The 17157-nt window shown below is 40.3% G+C and overlaps 1 non-coding gene across 1 annotated transcript; it reads right to left on the bottom strand.

The window, feature by feature from the left end:
- Positions 1-2857: 2857 nt before the first annotated feature.
- On the bottom strand, positions 2858-2930 carry trnaf-gaa (transfer RNA phenylalanine (anticodon GAA)). Its single transcript has one exon. It is a non-coding gene; the product is annotated as a tRNA-Phe (tRNA).
- Positions 2931-17157: the final 14227 nt, after the last annotated feature.

Below are 17157 nucleotides of genomic sequence, written 5' to 3'. Positions count from 1 at the left end.
GCCTCTGAATGAGGTTTAAATCCTTTCTTTATAATGGACGTTTATCTCACAGAAGTGTTGCAACTGATCAATCAGTTTCTCCTTTGAGGTTTATGCTTTTTCCAGATAAAACCCATGATACAAGAATGCAGGCCTCTCTTGTCTTGGCACTTCAGGCCATTTGTTGGCTTTTTTGAGACCTGGTAATTGTTCTTGCCTGTGAGGGGGAGGTCAGTTTCCAGATAAAGCATAGGTCTTTGTTAACAAACCAAAAATTGCATTTACACAGTCCAAACAGCTTTGCCGAAACCCTGGATTTAACCAGTGACCTTTAGATCTTCAGTCTAACGCTCTCCCAACTGAGCTATTTCGGCTCATACCTCATACCTACTATGAAATCAATCTAAATGTCACAAACCACTGTTGCAAGAAACAAACATGCTTGAAGTTCTAAAGACCTATGATAACAAGAAGCAGGGCCAGCTCCTCGTTAGTATAGTGGTGAGTATCCCCGCCTGTCACGCGGGAGACCGGGGTTCGATTTCCCGACGGGGAGGCGATGCTCTTGTGTTTTTTATTTGCCATTAGAGATTACCTTGATCTCCATTAAAAAAAAATCATGTTTTTGAACACAATTAGATTTCTGTTTATGGAACCCAAAGGTTTATGCTTTTTCCAGATAAAACCATTGATACAAGAATGCAGGCCTCTCTTGTCTTGGCACTTCAGGCCATTTGTTGGCTTTTTTGAGACCTGGTAATTGTTCTTGCCTGTGAGGAGGAGGTCAATTTCCATATAAAGCGTAGGTCTTTAACAAACCAAAAATTGCATGTACACAGTCCAAAGAGCTTTGCCGAAACCCGGGATTGAACCAGGGACCTTTAGATCTTCAGTCTAACGCTCTCCCAACTGAGCTATTTCGGCTCATACCTTGTAGCCCTTTCACTTGGCACTAGGTGTTTATTCATGTACAAGGGCCTGCCTTCCACAGTTGGGTTTTTGCTCATGCCTAAACAGAAGATATTATCTGATATTGTGTGCTAAATAAGTGTATTGCTTATTAAATGAGGATTTGGCTTAATAAATTCAGTGAAGAAATATAATTTAGTAAGGCACAATTGACTTTAGTTCACATCTCAATTGACTATGAAATCAATCTAAATGTCACAAACCACTGTTGCAAGAAACAGACATTCTAGAGGGAAACAAAGAGAAACAATAAGAATCAAACTCCAGTGAGGAAGGACAGAGCCTGGAACAATAAGAAAAGACAAATGAATGAACAATGTGAGAGTAGTACCCGGACGGAGCCCTCTGAATGAGGTTTGAACTTGTTTTTTGAACTTATCCGATGTTAGATGGACATTAACAGTCATGGCACAATAGATTTTAATGATTGAACAGGTTCTAGTTCATAAACACAATAAGAATTCTTTTTATGGAACTAATATATGTAAAATTGTTCCATTGTAACAAAAGAACCCAAAATAGACACAAAAAATAAATTATAGAGGGAAACAAAGAGAAAGAATAAGAAACAAACTCCAGTGAGGGAGGCCAGACCCTGGTAGAAGTAGAAAAGCTGAATGCAGGAACAATGTGAGAGTAGAACCCCCCGAGCAGTTGAAGGGGAAAGAGGCCTCTGTATGAGGTTTGAATCCTTTCTTTTATAATGGACGTTTATCTCACAGAAGTGTTGCAACTGATCAATCAGTTTCTCCTTTGAGGTTTATGCTTTTTCCAGATAAAACCATTGATACAAGAATGCAGGCCGCTCTTGTCTTGGCACTTCAGGCCATTTGTTGGCCTTTTTGAGACCTGGTAATTGTTCTTGCCTGTGAGGGGGAGGTCAGTTTCCAGATAAAGCATAGGTCTTTGTTAACAAACCAAAAATTGCATTTACACAGTCCAAACAGCTTTGCCGAAACCCGGGATTGAACCAGGGACCTTTAGATCTTCAGGTCTAACGCTCTCCCAACTGAGCTATTTCGGCTCATACCTCATACCTACTATGAAATCAATCTAAATGTCACAAACCACTGTTGCAAGAAACAAACATGCTTGAAGTTCTAAAGACCTATGATAACAAAGAAGCAGGGCCAGCTCCTCGTTAGTATAGTGGTGAGTATCCCCGCCTGTCACGCCGGAGACCGGGGTTCGATTCCCCGACGGGGAGGCGATGCTTTTGTGTTTTTTTATTTGCCATTAGAGATTACCTTGATCTCCATTAAAAAAAAAATCATGTTTTTGAACACAATTAGATTTATGTTTATGGAACCCAAAGGTTTATGCTTTTTCCAGATAAAACATTGATACAAAATGCAGGTCTCTCTTGTCTTGGCACGTCAGGCGTTTTTGTTGGCTTTTTTGAGACCTGGTAATTGTTCTTGCCTGTTTTTATGGAACTAATATATGTAAAATTGTTCCATTGTAACAAAAGAACCCAAAATAGACACAAAAAATAAATTATAGAGGGAAACAAAGAGAAAGAATAAGAAACAACTCCAGTGAGGGAGGCCAGACCCTGGTAGAAGTAGAAAAGCTGAATGCAGGAACAATGTGAGAGTCGAACCCCCGAGCAGTTGAGGGGGAAAGAGGCCTCTGAATGAGGTTTGAATCCTTTCTTTTATAATGGACGTTTATCTCACAGAAGTGTTGCAACTGATCAATCAGTTTCTCCTTTGAGGTTTATGCTTTTTCCAGATAAAACCAATGATACAAGAATGCAGGCCTCTCTTGTCTTGGCACTTCAGGCCATTTGTTGGCTTTTTTGAGACCTGGGTAATTGTTCTTGCCTGTGAGGGGGAGGTCAGTTTCCAGATAAAGCATAGGTCTTTGTTACAAACCAAAAATTGCATTTACAGAGTCCAAACAGCTTTGCCGAAACCCGGGATCGAACCAGGGACCTTTAGATCTTCAGTCTAACGCTCTCCCAACTGAGCTATTTCGGCTCATACCTCATACCTACTATGAAATCAATCTAAATGTCACAAACCACTGTTGCAAGAAACAAACATGCTTGAAGTTCTAAAGACCTATGATAACAAAGAAGCAGGGCCAGCTCCTCGTTAGTATAGTGGTGAGTATCCCCGCCTGTCACGCGGGAGACCGGGGTTCGATTCCCCGACGGGGAGGCAATGCTTTTGTGTTTTTTATTTGCCATTAGAGATTACCTTGATCTCCGTTAAAAAAAAAAATCATGTTTTTGAACACAATTAGATTTCTGTTTATGGAACCCAAAGGTTTATGCTTTTTCCAGATAAAACCATTGATACAAGAATGCAGGCCTCTCTTGTCTTGGCACTTCAGGCGTTTTTGTTGGCTTTTTTGAGACCTGGTAATTGTTCTTGCCTGTTTTTATGGAACTAATATATGTAAAATTGTTCCATTGTAACAAAAGAACCCAAAATAGACACAAAAAATAAATTATAGAGGGAAACAAAGAGAAAGAATAAGAAACAAACTCCAGTGAGGGAGGCCAGACCCTGGTAGAAGTAAAAAAGCTGAATGCAGGAACAATGTGAGAGTAGAACCCCCCGAGCAGTTGAGGGGGAAAGAGGCCTCTGTATGAGGTTTGAATCCTTTCTTTTATAATGGACGTTTATCTCACAGAAGTGTTGCAACTGATCAATCAGTTTCTCCTTTGAGGTTTATGCTTTTTCCAGATAAAACCATTGATACAAGAATGCAGGCCTCTCTTGTCTTGGCACTTCAGGCCATTTGTTGGCCTTTTTGAGACCTGGTAATTGTTCTTGCCTGTGAGGGGGAGGTCAGTTTCCAGATAAAGCATAGGTCTTTGTTAACAAACCAAAAATTGCATTTACACAGTCCCAAACAGCTTTGCCGAAACCCTGGATTGAACCAGGGACCTTTAGATCTTCAGTCTAACGCTCTCCCAACTGAGCTATTTCGGCTCATACCTCATACCTACTATGAAATCAATCTAAATGTCACAAACCACTGTTGCAAGAAACAAACATGCTTGAAGTTCTAAAGACCTATGATAACAAAGAAGCAGTGCCAGCTCCTCGTTAGTATAGTGGTGAGTATCCCCGCCTGTCACGCGGGAGACCGGGGTTCGATTCCCCGACGGGGAGGCGATGCTCTTGTGTTTTTTATTTGCCATTAGAGATTACCTTGATCTCCATTAAAAAAAAAAATCATGTTTTGAACACAATTAGATTTCTGTTTATGGAACCCAAAGGTTTATGCTTTTTCCAGATAAAACCATTGATACAAGAATGCAGGCCTCTCTTGTCTTGGCACTTCAGGCCATTTTTTGGCTTTTTTGAGACCTGGTAATTGTTCTTGCCTGTTTTTATGGAACTAATATATGTAAAATTTTCCATTGTAACAAAAGAACCCAAAATAGACACAAAAATAAATTATAGAGGGAAACAAAGAGAAAGAATAAGAAACAAACTCCAGTGAGGGAGGCCAGACCCTGGTAGAAGTAGAAAAGCTGAATGCAGGAACAATGTGAGAGTAGAACCCCCCGAGCAGTTGAGGGGGAAAGAGGCCTCTGTATGAGGTTGAATCCTTTCTTTTATAATGGACGTTTATCTCACAGAAGTGTTTGCAACTGATCAATCAGTTTCTCCTTTGAGGTTTATGCTTTTTTCCAGATAAAACCATTGATACAAGAATGCAGGCCGCTCTTGTCTTGGCACTTCAGGCCATTTGTTGGCCTTTTTGAGACCTGGTAATTGTTCTTGCCTGTGAGGGGGAGGTCAGTTTCCAGATAAAGCATAGGTCTTTGTTAACAAACCAAAAATGCATTTACACAGTCCAAACAGCTTCAGTCTAACGCTCTCCCAACTGAGCTATTTCGGCTCATACCTCATACCTACTATGAAATCAATCTAAATGTCACAAACCACTGTTGCAAGAAACAAACATGCTTGAAGTTCTAAAGACCTATGATAACAAAGAAGCAGGGCTAGCTCCTCGTTAGTATAGTGGTGAGTATCCCCGCCTGTCACGCGGGAGACCGGGGTTCGATTCCCCGACGGGGAGGCGATGCTCTTGTGTTTTTTATTGCCATTAGAGATTACCTTGATCTCCATTAAAAAAAAAAATCATGTTTTTGAACACAATTAGATTTCTGTTTATGGAACCCAAAGGTTTATGCTTTTTCCAGATAAAACCATTGATACAAGAATGCAGGCCTCTCTTGTCTTGGCACTTCAGGCCATTTTTTGGCTTTTTTGAGACCTGGTAATTGTTCTTGCCTGTTTTTATTGAACTAATATATGTAAAATTGTTCCATTGTAACAAAAGAACCCAAAATAGACACAAAAAATAAATTATAGAGGGAAACAAAGAGAAAGAATAAGAAACAAACTCCAGTGAGGGAGGCCAGACCCTGGTAGAAGTAGAAAAGCTAAATGCAGGAACAATGTGAGAGTAGAACCCCCCGAGCAGTTGAGGGGGAAAGATGCCTCTGTATGAGGTTTGAATCCTTTCTTTTATAATGGACGTTTATCTCACAGAAGTGTTGCAACTGATCAATCAGTTTCTCCTTTGAGGTTTATGCTTTTTCCAGATAAACCATTGATACAAGAATGCAGGCCTCTCTTGCCTTGGCACTTCAGGCCATTTGTTGGCCTTTTTGAGACCTGGTAATTTTTCTTGCCTGTGAGGGGGAGGTCAGTTTCCAGAAAAAGCATAGGTCTTTGTTAACAAACCAAAAAATGCATTTACACAGTCCAAACAGCTTCAGTCTAATGCTCTCCCAACTGAGCTATTTCGGCTCATACCTCATACCTACTATGAAATCAATCTAAATGTCACAAACCACTGTTGCAAGAAACAAACATGCTTGAAGTTCTAAAGACCTATGATAACAAAGAAGCAGGGCCAGCTCCTCGTTAGTATAGTGGTGAGTATCCCCGCCTGTCACGCGGGAGACCGGGGTTCGATTCCCCGACGGGGAGGCGATGGTCTTGTGTTTTTTGATTGCCATTAGAGATTACCTTGATCTCCATAAAAAAAAAAATCATGTTTTTGAACACAATTAGATTTCTGTTTATGGAACCCAAAGGTTTATGCTTTTTCCAGATAAAACCATTGATACAAGAATGCAGGCCTCTCTTGTCTTGGCACTTCAGGCCATTTGTTGGCTTTTTTGAGACCTGGTAATTGTTCTTGCCTGTGAGGAGGAGGTCAATTTCCAGATAAAGCATAGGTCTTTAACAAACCAAAAATTGCATGTACACAGTCCAAAGAGCTTTGCCGAAACCCGGGATTGAACCAGGGACCTTTAGATCTTCAGTCTAACGCTCTCCCAACTGAGCTATTTCGGCTCATACCTCATACCTACTATGAAATCAATCTAAATGTCACAAACCACTGTTGCAAGAAACAAACATGCTTGAAGTTCTAAAGACCTATGATAACAAAGAAGCAGGGCCAGCTCCTCGTTAGTATAGTGGTGAGTATCCCCGCCTGTCACGCGGGAGACCGGGGTTCGATTCCCCGACGGGGAGGCGATGCTCTTGTGTTTTTTATTTGCCATTAGAGATTACCTGATCTCCATTAAAAAAAAAATCATGTTTTTGAACACAATTAGATTCTGTTTATGGAACCCAAAGGTTTATGCTTTTTCCAGATAAAACCATTGATACAAGAATGCAGGCCTCTCTTGTCTTGGCACTTCAGGCCATTTTTTGGCTTTTTTGAGACCTGGTAATTGTTCTTGCCTGTTTTATGGAACTAATATATGTAAAATTGTTCCATTGTAACAAAAGAACCCAAATAGACACAAAAAATAAATTATAGAGGGAAACAAAGAGAAAGAATAAGAAAACAAACTCCAGTGAGGGAGGCCAGACCCTGGTAGAAGTAGAAAAGCTGAATGCAGGAACAATGTGAGAGTAGAACCCCCCGAGCAGTTGAGGGGGAAAGATGCCTCTGTATGAGGTTTGAATCCTTTCTTTTATAATGGACGTTTATCTCACAGAAGTGTTGCAACTGATCAATCAGTTTTCTCCTTTGAGGTTTATGCTTTTCCAGATAAAACCATTGATACAAGAATGCAGGCCTCTCTTGCCTTGGCACTTCAGGCCATTTGTTGGCCTTTTTGAGACCTGGTAATTGTTCTTGCCTGTGAGGGGGAGGTCAGTTTCCAGATAAAGCATAGGTCTTTGTTAACAAACCAAAAAATGCATTTACACAGTCCAAACAGCTTTGCCGAAACCCTGGATTTCACCAGGGACCTTTGGATCTTCAGTCTAACGCTCTCCCAACTGAGCTATTTCGGCTCATACCTCATACCTACTATGAAATCAATCTAAATGTCACAAACCACTGTTGCAAGAAACAAACATGCTTGAAGTTCTAAAGACCTATGATAACAAAGAAGCAGGGCCAGCTCCTCGTTAGTATAGTGGTGAGTATCCCTGCCTGTCACGCGGGAGACCGGGGTTCGATTCCCCGACAGGGAGGCGATGCTTTTGTGTTTTTTTATTTGCCATTAGAGATTACCTTGATCTCCATTAAAAAAAAAAATCATGTTTTTGAACACAATTAGATTTCCTGTTATGGAACCCAAAGGTTTATGCTTTTTCCAGATAAAACCATTGATACAAGAATGCAGGCCTCTCTTGTCTTGGCACTTCAGGCGTTTTTGTTGGCTTTTTTGAGACCTGGTAATTGTTCTTGCCTGTTTTTATGGAACTAATATATGTAAATTGTTCCATTGTAACAAAAGAACCCAAATAGACACAAAAAATAAATTATAGAGGGAAACAAAGAGAAAGAATAAGAAACAAACTCCAGTGAGGGAGGCCAGACCCTGGTAGAAGTAGAAAAGCTGAATGCAGTAAGGAACAATGTGAGAGTAGAACCCCCCGAGCAGTTGAGGGGGAAAGAGGCCTCTGTATGAGGTTTGAATCCTTTCTTTTATAATGGACGTTTATCTCACAGAAGTGTTGCAACTGATCAATCAGTTTCTCCTTTGAGGTTTATGCTTTTTCCAGATAAAACCATTGATACAAGAATGCAGGCCTCTCTTGTCTTGGCACTTCAGGCCATTTGTTGGCCTTTTTGAGGACCTGGTAATTGTTCTTGCCTGTGAGGGGGAGGTTCAGTTTCCAGAGTAAAGCATAGGTCTTTGTTAACAAACCAAAAATTGCATTTACACAGTCCAAACAGCTTTGCCGAAACCCGGGATTGAACCAGGGACCTTTAGATCTTCAGTCTAACGCTCTCCCCGACTGAGCTATTTCGGCTCATACCTCATACCTACTATGAAATCAATCTAAATGTCACAAACCACTGTTGCAAGAAACAACATGCTTGAAGTTCTAAAGACCTATGATAACAAAGAAGCAGGGCCAGCTCCTCGTTAGTATAGTGGTGAGTATCCCCGCCTGTCACGCGGGAGAACGGGGTTCGATTTCCCGACGGGGAGGCGATGCTCTTGTGTTTTTTATTTGCCATTAGAGATTACCTTGATCTCCATTAAAAAAAAAAATCATGTTTTTGAACACAATTAGATTTCTGTTTATGGAACCCAAAGGTTTATGCTTTTTCCAGATAAAACCATTGATACAAGAATGCAGGCCTCTCTTGTCTTGGCACTTCAGGCCATTTGTTGGCTTTTTTGAGACCTGGTAATTGTTCTTGCCTGGGGGAGGAGGTCAATTTCCAGATAAAGCATAGGTCTTTAACAAACCAAAAATTGCATGTACACAGGTCCAAAGAGCTTTGCCAAAACCCAGGATTGAACCAGTGACCTTTAGATCTTCAGTCTAACGCTCTCCCAACTGAGCTATTTCGGCTCATACCTTGTTGCCCCTTTCACTTGGCACTAGGTGTTTATTCATGTACAAGGGCCTGCCTTCCACAGTTGGGTTTTTGCTCATGCCTAAACAGAAGATATTATCTGATATTGTGTGCTAAATAAGTGGATTGCTATTAAATGAGGATTTGGCTTAATAAATTCAGTGAAGAAATATAATTTAGTAAGGCACAATTGACTTTAGTTCACATCTCAATTGACTATGAAATCAATCTAATGTCACAAACCACTGTTGCAAGAAACAGACATTCTAGAGGGAAACAAAGAGAAACAATAAGAATCAAACTCCAGTGAGGAAGGACAGAGCTGGAACAATAAGAAAAGACAAATGAATGAACAATGTGAGAGTATACCCCGGACGGAGCCCTCTGAATGAGGTTTGAACTTGTTTTTTGAACTTATCTGATGTTAGATGGACATTAACAGTCATGGCACAATAGATTTTAAATGATTGAACAGGTTCTAGTTCATAAACACAATAAGAATTCTTTTTATGGAACTAATATATGTAAAATGGTTCCATTATAACAAAGAACCCAAAATAGACACAAAAATAAATTATAGAGGGAAACAAAGAGAAAGAATAAGAACAAACTCCAGTGAGGGAGGCCAGACCCTGGTAGAAGTAGAAAAGCTGAATGCAGGAACAATGTGAGAGTAGAACCCCCCGAGCAGTTGAGGGGGGAAAGAGGCCTCTGAATGAGGTTTGAATCCTTTCTTTTATAATGGACGTTTATCTCACAGAAGTGTTGCAACTGATCAATCAGTTTTGCTACTTTGAGGTTATGCTTTTCCAGATAAAACCATGATACAAGAATGAAGGGCCTCTCTTGTCTTGGCACTTCAGGCCATTTGTTGGCCTTTTTGAGACCTGGTAATTGTTCTTGCCTGTGAGGGGGAGGTCAGTTTCCAGATAAAGCATAGGTCTTTGTTAACAAACCAAAAATTGCATTTACACAGTCCAAACAGCTTTTGCCGAAACCCGGGAATTGAACCAGGGACCTTTAGATCTCAGTCTAACGCTCTCCCAACTGAGCTATTTCGGCTCATACCTCATACCTACTATGACATCAATCTAAATGTCACAACCACTGTTGCAAGAAACAAACATGCTTGAAGTTCTAAAGACCTATGATAACAAAGAAGCAGGTCCAGCTCCTCGTTAGTATAGTGGTGAGTATCCCCGCCTGTCACGCGGGAGACCGGGGTTCGATTCCCCTGTCGGGGAGGCGATGCTTTTGTGTTTTTTATTTGCCATTAGAGATTACCTTGATCTCCATTAAAAAAAAAAATCATGTTTTGAACACAATTAGATTTCTGTTTATGGAACCCAAAGGTTTATGCTTTTTCCAGATAAAACCATTGATACAAGAATGCAGGCCTCTCTTGTCTTGGCACTTCAGGCGTTTTTGTTGGCTTTTTGAGACCTGGTAATTGTTCTTGCCTGTTTTTATGGAACTAATATATGTAAAATTGTTCCATTGTAACAAAAGAACCCAAAATAGACACAAAAAATAAATTATAGAGGGAAACAAAGAGAAAGAATAAGAAACAAACTCCAGTGAGGGAGGCCAGACCCTGGTAGAAGTAGAAAAGCTGAATGCAGGAACAATGTGAGAGTAGAACCCCCCGAGCAGTTGAGGGGGAAAGAGGCCTCTGTATGAGGTTTGAATCCTTTCTTTTATAATGGACGTTTATCTCACAGAAGTGTTGCAACTGATCAATCAGTTTCTCCTTTGAGGTTTATGCTTTTTTCCAGATAAAACCATTGATACAAGAATGCAGGCCTCTCTTGTCTTGGCACTTCAGGCCATTTGTTGGCCTTTTTGAGACCTGGTAATTGTTCTTGCCTGTGAGGGGGAGGTCAGTTTCCAGATAAAGCATAGGTCTTTGTTAACAAACCAAAAATTGCATTTACACAGTCCAAACAGCTTTGCCGAAACCCGGGATTGAACCAGGGACCTTTAGATCTTCAGTCTAACGCTCTCCCAACTGAGCTATTTCGGCTCATACCTCATACCTACTATGAAATCAATCTAAATGTCACAAACCACTGTTGCAAGAAACAAACATGCTTGAAGTTCTAAAGACCTATGATAACAAAGAAGCAGGGCCAGCTCCTCGTTAGTATAGTGGTGAGTATCCCCGCCTGTCACGCGGGAGACCGGGGTTCGATTCCCCGACGGGGAGGCGATGCTCTTGTGTTTTTTATTTGCCATTAGAGATTACCTTGATCTCCATTAAAAAAAAAATCATGTTTTTGAACACAATTAGATTTCTGTTTATGGAACCCAAAGGTTTATGCTTTTTCCAGATAAAACCATTGATACAAGAATGCAGGCCTCTCTTGTCTTGGCACTTCAGGCCATTTTTTGGCTTTTTTGAGACCTGGTAATTGTTCTTGCCTGTTTTTATGGAACTAATATATGTAAAATTGTTCCATTGTAACAAAAGAACCCAAAATAGACACAAAAAATAAATTATAGAGGGAAACAAAGAGAAAGAATAAGAAACAAACTCCAGTGAGGGAGGCCAGACCCTGGTAGAAGTAGAAAAGCTGAATGCAGGAACAATGTGAGAGTAGAACCCCCCGAGCAGTTGAGGGGGAAAGATGCCTCTGTATGAGGTTTTGAATCCTTCTTTTATAATGGACGTTTATCTCACAGAAGTGTTGCAACTGATCAATCAGTTTTCTCCTTTGAGGTTTATGCTTTTTCCAGATAAAACCATTGATACAAGAATGCAGGCCTCTCTTGCCTTGGCACTTCAGGCCATTTGTTGGCCTTTTTGAGACCTGGTAATGTTCTTGCCTGTGAGGGGGAGGTCAGTTTCCAGATAAAGCATAGGTCTTTGTTAACAAACCAAAAAATGCATTTACACAGTCCAAACAGCTTCAGTCTAACGCTCTCCCAACTGAGCTATTTCGGCTCATACCTCATACCTACTATGAAATCAATCTAAATGTCACAAACCACTGTTGCAAGAAACAAACATGCTTTGAAGTTCTAAAGACCTATGATAACAAAGAAGCAGGGCCAGCTCCTCGTTAGTATAGTGGTGAGTATCCCCGCTGTCACGCGGGAGACCGGGGTTCGATTCCCGACGGGGAGGCGATGCTCTTGTGTTTTTTATTTGCCATTAGAGATTACCTTGATCTCCATTAAAAAAAAAATCATGTTTTTGAACACAATTAGATTTCTGTTTATGGAACCCAAAGGTTTATGCTTTTTCCAGATAAAACCATTGATACAAGAATGCAGGCCTCTCTTGTCTTGGCACTTCAGGCCATTTGTTGGCTTTTTTGAGACCTGGTAATTGTTCTTGCCTGTGAGGAGGAGGTCAATTTCCAGATAAAGCGTAGGTCTTTAACAACCAAAAATTTGCATGTACACAGTCCAAAGAGCTTTGCCGAAACCCGGGATTTGAACCAGGGACCTTTAGATCTTCAGTCTAACGCTCTCCCAACTGAGCTATTTCGGCTCATACCTGTAGCCCTTTCACTTGGCACTAGGTGTTTATTCATGTACAAGGGCCTGCCTTCCACAGTTGGGTTTTTGCTCATGCCTAAACAGAAGATATTATCTGATATTGTGTGCTAAATAAGTGGATTGCTTATTAAATGAGGGATTTGGCTTAATAAATTCAGTGAAGAAATATAATTTAGTAAGGCACAATTGACTTTAGTTCACATCTCAATTGACTATGAAATCAATCTAAATGTCACAAACCACTGTTGCAAGAAACAGACATTCTAGAGGGAAACAAGAGAAACAATAAGAATCAAACTCCAGTGAGGAAGGACCGAGCCTGGAACAATAAGAAAAGACAAATGAATGAACAATGTGAGAGTAGTACCCGGACGGAGCCCTCTGAATGAGGTTTGAACTTGTTTTTTGAACTTATCTGATGTTAGATGGACATTAACAGTCATGGCACAATAGATTTTAAATGATTGAACAGGTTCTAGTTCATAAACACAATAAGAATTCTTTTTATGGAACTAATATATGTAAAATGGTTTCCATTATAACAAAAGAACCCAAAATAGACACAAAAAATAAATTATAGAGGGAAACAAAGAGAAAGAATAAGAAACAAACTCCAGTGAGGGAGGCCAGACCCTGGTAGAAGTAGAAAAGCTGAATGCAGGAACAATGTGAGAGTAGTATAACCCCCCGAGCAGTTGAGGGGGAAAGAGGCCTCTGAATGAGGTTTGAATCCTTTCTTTTATAATGGACGTTATCTCACAGAAGTGTTGCAACTGATCAATCAGTTTTCTCCTTTGAGGTTTATGCTTTTTCCAGATAAAACCAATGATACAAGAATGCAGGCCTCTCTTGTCTTGGGCACTTCAGGCCATTTGTTGGCTTTTTTGAGACCTGGTAATTGTTCTTGCCTGTGAGGGGGAGGTCAGTTTCCAGATAAAGCATAGGTCTTTGTTAACAAACCAAAAATTGCATTTACACCAGTCCCAAACAGCTTTGCCGAAACCCTGGATTTCACCAGGGACCTTTAGATCTTCAGTCTAACGCCTCCCAACTGAGCTATTTCGGCTCATACCTACCTACTATGAAATCAATCTAAATGTCACAAACCACTGTTGCAAGAAACAACATGCTTGAAGTTCTAAAGACCTATGATAACAAAGAAGCAGGGCCAGCTCCTCGTTAGTATAGTGTGAGTATCCCCGCCTGTCCGCGGGAGACTGGGGTTCGATTCCCCGACGGGGAGGCGATGCTTTTGTGTTTTTTATTTGCCATTAGAGATTACCTGATCTCCATTAAAAAAAAAATCATGTTTTTGAACACAATTAGATTTCTGTTTATGGAACCAAGGTTTTATGCTTTTTCCAGATAAAACCATTGATACAAGAATGCAGGCCTCTCTGTCTTGGCACTTCAGGCCATTTGTTGGCTTTTTTGAGACCTGGTAATTGTTCTTGCCTGTGAGGAGGAGGTCAATTTCCAGATAAAGCGTAGGTCTTTAACAAATCAAAAATTGCATGTACACAGTCCAAAGAGCTTTGCCGATACCCGGGATTGAACCAGGGACCTTTAGATCTTCAGTCTATCGCTCTCCCAACTGAGCTATTTCGGCTCATACCTTGTAGCCCTTTCACTTGGCACTAGGTGTTTATTCATGTACAAGGGCCTGCCTTCCACAGTTGGGTTTTTGCTCATGCCTAAACAGAAGATATTATCTGATATTGTGTGCTAAATAAGTGGATTGCGTATTAAATGAGGATTTGGCTTAATAAATTCAGTGAAGAAATATAATTTAGTAAGGCACAATTGACTTTAGTTCACATCTCAATTGACTATGAAATCAATCTAAATGTCACAAACCACTGTTGCAAGAAACAGACATTCTAGAGGGAAACAAAGAGAAACAATAAGAATCAAACTCCAGTGAGGAAGGACAGAGCCTGGAACAATAAGAAAAGACAAATGAATGAACAATGTGAGAGTAGTACCCGGACGGAGCCCTCTGAATGAGGTTTGAACTTGTTTTTTGAACTTATCTGATGTTAGATGGACATTAACAGTCATGGCACAATAGATTTTAAATGATTGAACAGGTTCTAGTTCATAAACAATAAGAATTCTTTTTATGGAACTAATATATGTAAAATGGTTCCATTATAACAAAGAACCCAAAATAGAAACAAAAACTAAATTATAGAGGGAAACAAAGAGAAAGAATAAGAAAAAACTCCAGTGAGGGAGGCCAGACCCTGGTAGAAGAGAAAAGCTGAATGCAGGAACAATGTGAGAGTAGAACCCCCCGAGCAGTTGAGGGGGAAAGAGGCCTCTGAATGAGGTTTGAATCCTTTCTTTTATAATGGACGTTTATCTCACAGAAGTGTTGCAACTGATCAATCAGTTTCTCCTTTGAGGTTTATGCTTTTTCCAGATAAAACCAATGATACAAGAATGCAGGCCTCTCTTGTCTTGGCACTTCAGGCCATTTGTTGGCTTTTTGAGACCTGGTAATTGTTCTTGCTGTGAGGGGGAGGTCAGTTTCCAGATAAAGCATAGGTCTTTGTTAACAAACCAAAAATTGCATTTACACAGTCCAAACAGCTTTGCCAAATCCTGGATTTAACCAGGACCTTTAGATCTTCAGTCTAACGCTCTCCCAACTGAGCTATTTCGGCTCATACCTCAGACCTACTATGAAATCAATCTAAATGTCACAAACCACTGTTGCAAGAAACAAACATGCTTAAAGTTCTAAAGACCTATGATAACAAAGAAGCAGGGCCAGCTCCTCGTTAGTATAGTGGTGAGTATCCTCGCCTGTCACGCGGGAGACTGGGGTTCGATTCCCCGACGGGGAGGCGATGCTTTTGTGTTTTTTATTTGCCATTAGAGATTACCTTGATCTCCATTAAAAAAAAAATCATGTTTTTGAACACAATTAGATTTCTGTTTATGGAACCCAAAGGTTTATGCTTTTTCCAGATAAAACCATTGATACAAGAATGCAGGCCCACTGTCTTGGCACTTCAGGCCAATTGTTGGCTTTTTTGAGACCTGGTAATTGTTCTTGCCTGTGAGGAGGAGGTCAATTTCCAGATAAAGTGTAGGTCTTTAACAAACCAAAAATTACATGTACACAGTCCAAAGAGCTTTGCCGAAACCCGGGACCTTTAGATCTTCAGTCTAACGCTCTCCCAACTGAGCTATTTCGGCTCATACCTTGTAGCCCTTTCACTTGGCACTAGGTGTTTATTCATGTACAAGGGCCTGCCTTCCACAGTTGGGTTTTGCTCATGCCTAAACAGAAGATATTATCTGATATTGTGTGCTAAATAAGTGGATGCTTATTAAATGAGGATTTGGCTTAATAAATTCAGTGAAGAAATAAATTTAGTAAGGCACAATTGACTTTAGTTCACATCTCAATTGACTATGAAATCAATCTAAATGTCACAAACCACTGTTGCAAGAAACAGACATTCTAGAGGGAAACAAAGAGAAACAATAAGAATCAAACTCCAGTGAGGAAGGACAGAGCCTGGAACAATAAGAAAAGACAAATGAATGAACAATGTGAGAGTAGTACCCGGACGGAGCCCTCTGAATGAGGTTTGAACTTGTTTTTTGAACTTATCTGATGTTAGATGGACATTAACAGTCATGGCACAATAGATTTTAAATGATTGAACAGGTTCTAGTTCATAAACACAATAAGAATTCTTTTTATGGAACTAATATATGTAAAATGGTTCCATTGTAACAAAAGAACCCAAAATAGACACAAAAAAAAATTATAGAGGGAAACAAAGAGAAAGAATAAGAAACAAACTCCAGTGAGGGAGGCCAGACCCTGGTAGAAGTAGAAAAGCTGAATGCAGGAACAATGTGAGAGTAGAACCCCCGAGCAGTTGAGGGGGAAAGAGGCCTCTGAATGAGGTTTGAATCCTTTCTTTTATAATGGACGTTTATCTCACAGAAGTGTTGCAACAGATCAATCAGTTTCTCCTTTGAGGTTTATGCTTTTTCCAGATAAAACCATTGATACAAGAATGCAGGCCTCTCTTGTCTTGGCACTTCAGGCCATTTGTTGGCTTTTTGAGACCTGGTAATTGTTCTTGCCTGTGAGGGGGAGGTCAGTTTCCAGATAAAGCATAGGTCTTTGTTAACAAACCAAAAATTGCATTTACACAGTCCAAACAGCTTTGCCAAACCCTGGATTTAACCAGGGACCTTTAGATCTTCAGTCTAACGCCTCCCAACTGAGCTATTCGGCTCATACCTCACCTACTATGAAATCAATCTAAAGTCACAAACCACTGTTGCAAGAAACAAACATGCTTGAAGTTCTAAAGACCTATGATAACAAAGAAGCAGGGCCAGCTCCTCGTTAGTATAGTGGTGAGTATCCCCGCCTGTCACGCGGGAGACCGGGGTTCGATTCCCCGACGGGGAGGCGATGATTTGTGTTTTTTATTTGCCATTAGAGATTACCTTGATCTCCATTAAAAAAAAAATCATGTTTTTGAACACAATTAGATTCTGTTTATGGAACCCAAAGGTTTATGCTTTTTCCAGATAAAACCATTGATACAAGAATGCAGGCCTCTCTTGTCTTGGCACTTCAGGCATTTGTTGGCTTTTTTGAGACCTGGTAATTGTTCTTGCCTGTTTTTATGGAACTAATATATGTAAAATTGTTCCATTGTAACAAAAGAACCCAAAATAGACACAAAAAATAAATTATAGAGGGAAACAAAGAGAAAGAATAAGAAACAAACTCCAGTGAGGGAGGCCAGACCCTGGTAGAAGTAGAAAAGCTGAATGCAGGAACAATGTGAGAGTAGAACCCCCCGAGCAGTTGAGGGGGAAAGATGCCTCTGTATGAGGTTTGAA

Source organism: Denticeps clupeoides, unplaced genomic scaffold (genome assembly GCF_900700375.1).
Source record: "Denticeps clupeoides unplaced genomic scaffold, fDenClu1.1, whole genome shotgun sequence".
NCBI lineage: Eukaryota > Metazoa > Chordata > Actinopteri > Clupeiformes > Denticipitidae > Denticeps > Denticeps clupeoides.
The sequence above is the reverse complement of the archived record's forward strand: the minus strand, read 5'-3'. Positions and strand labels throughout refer to the sequence as shown.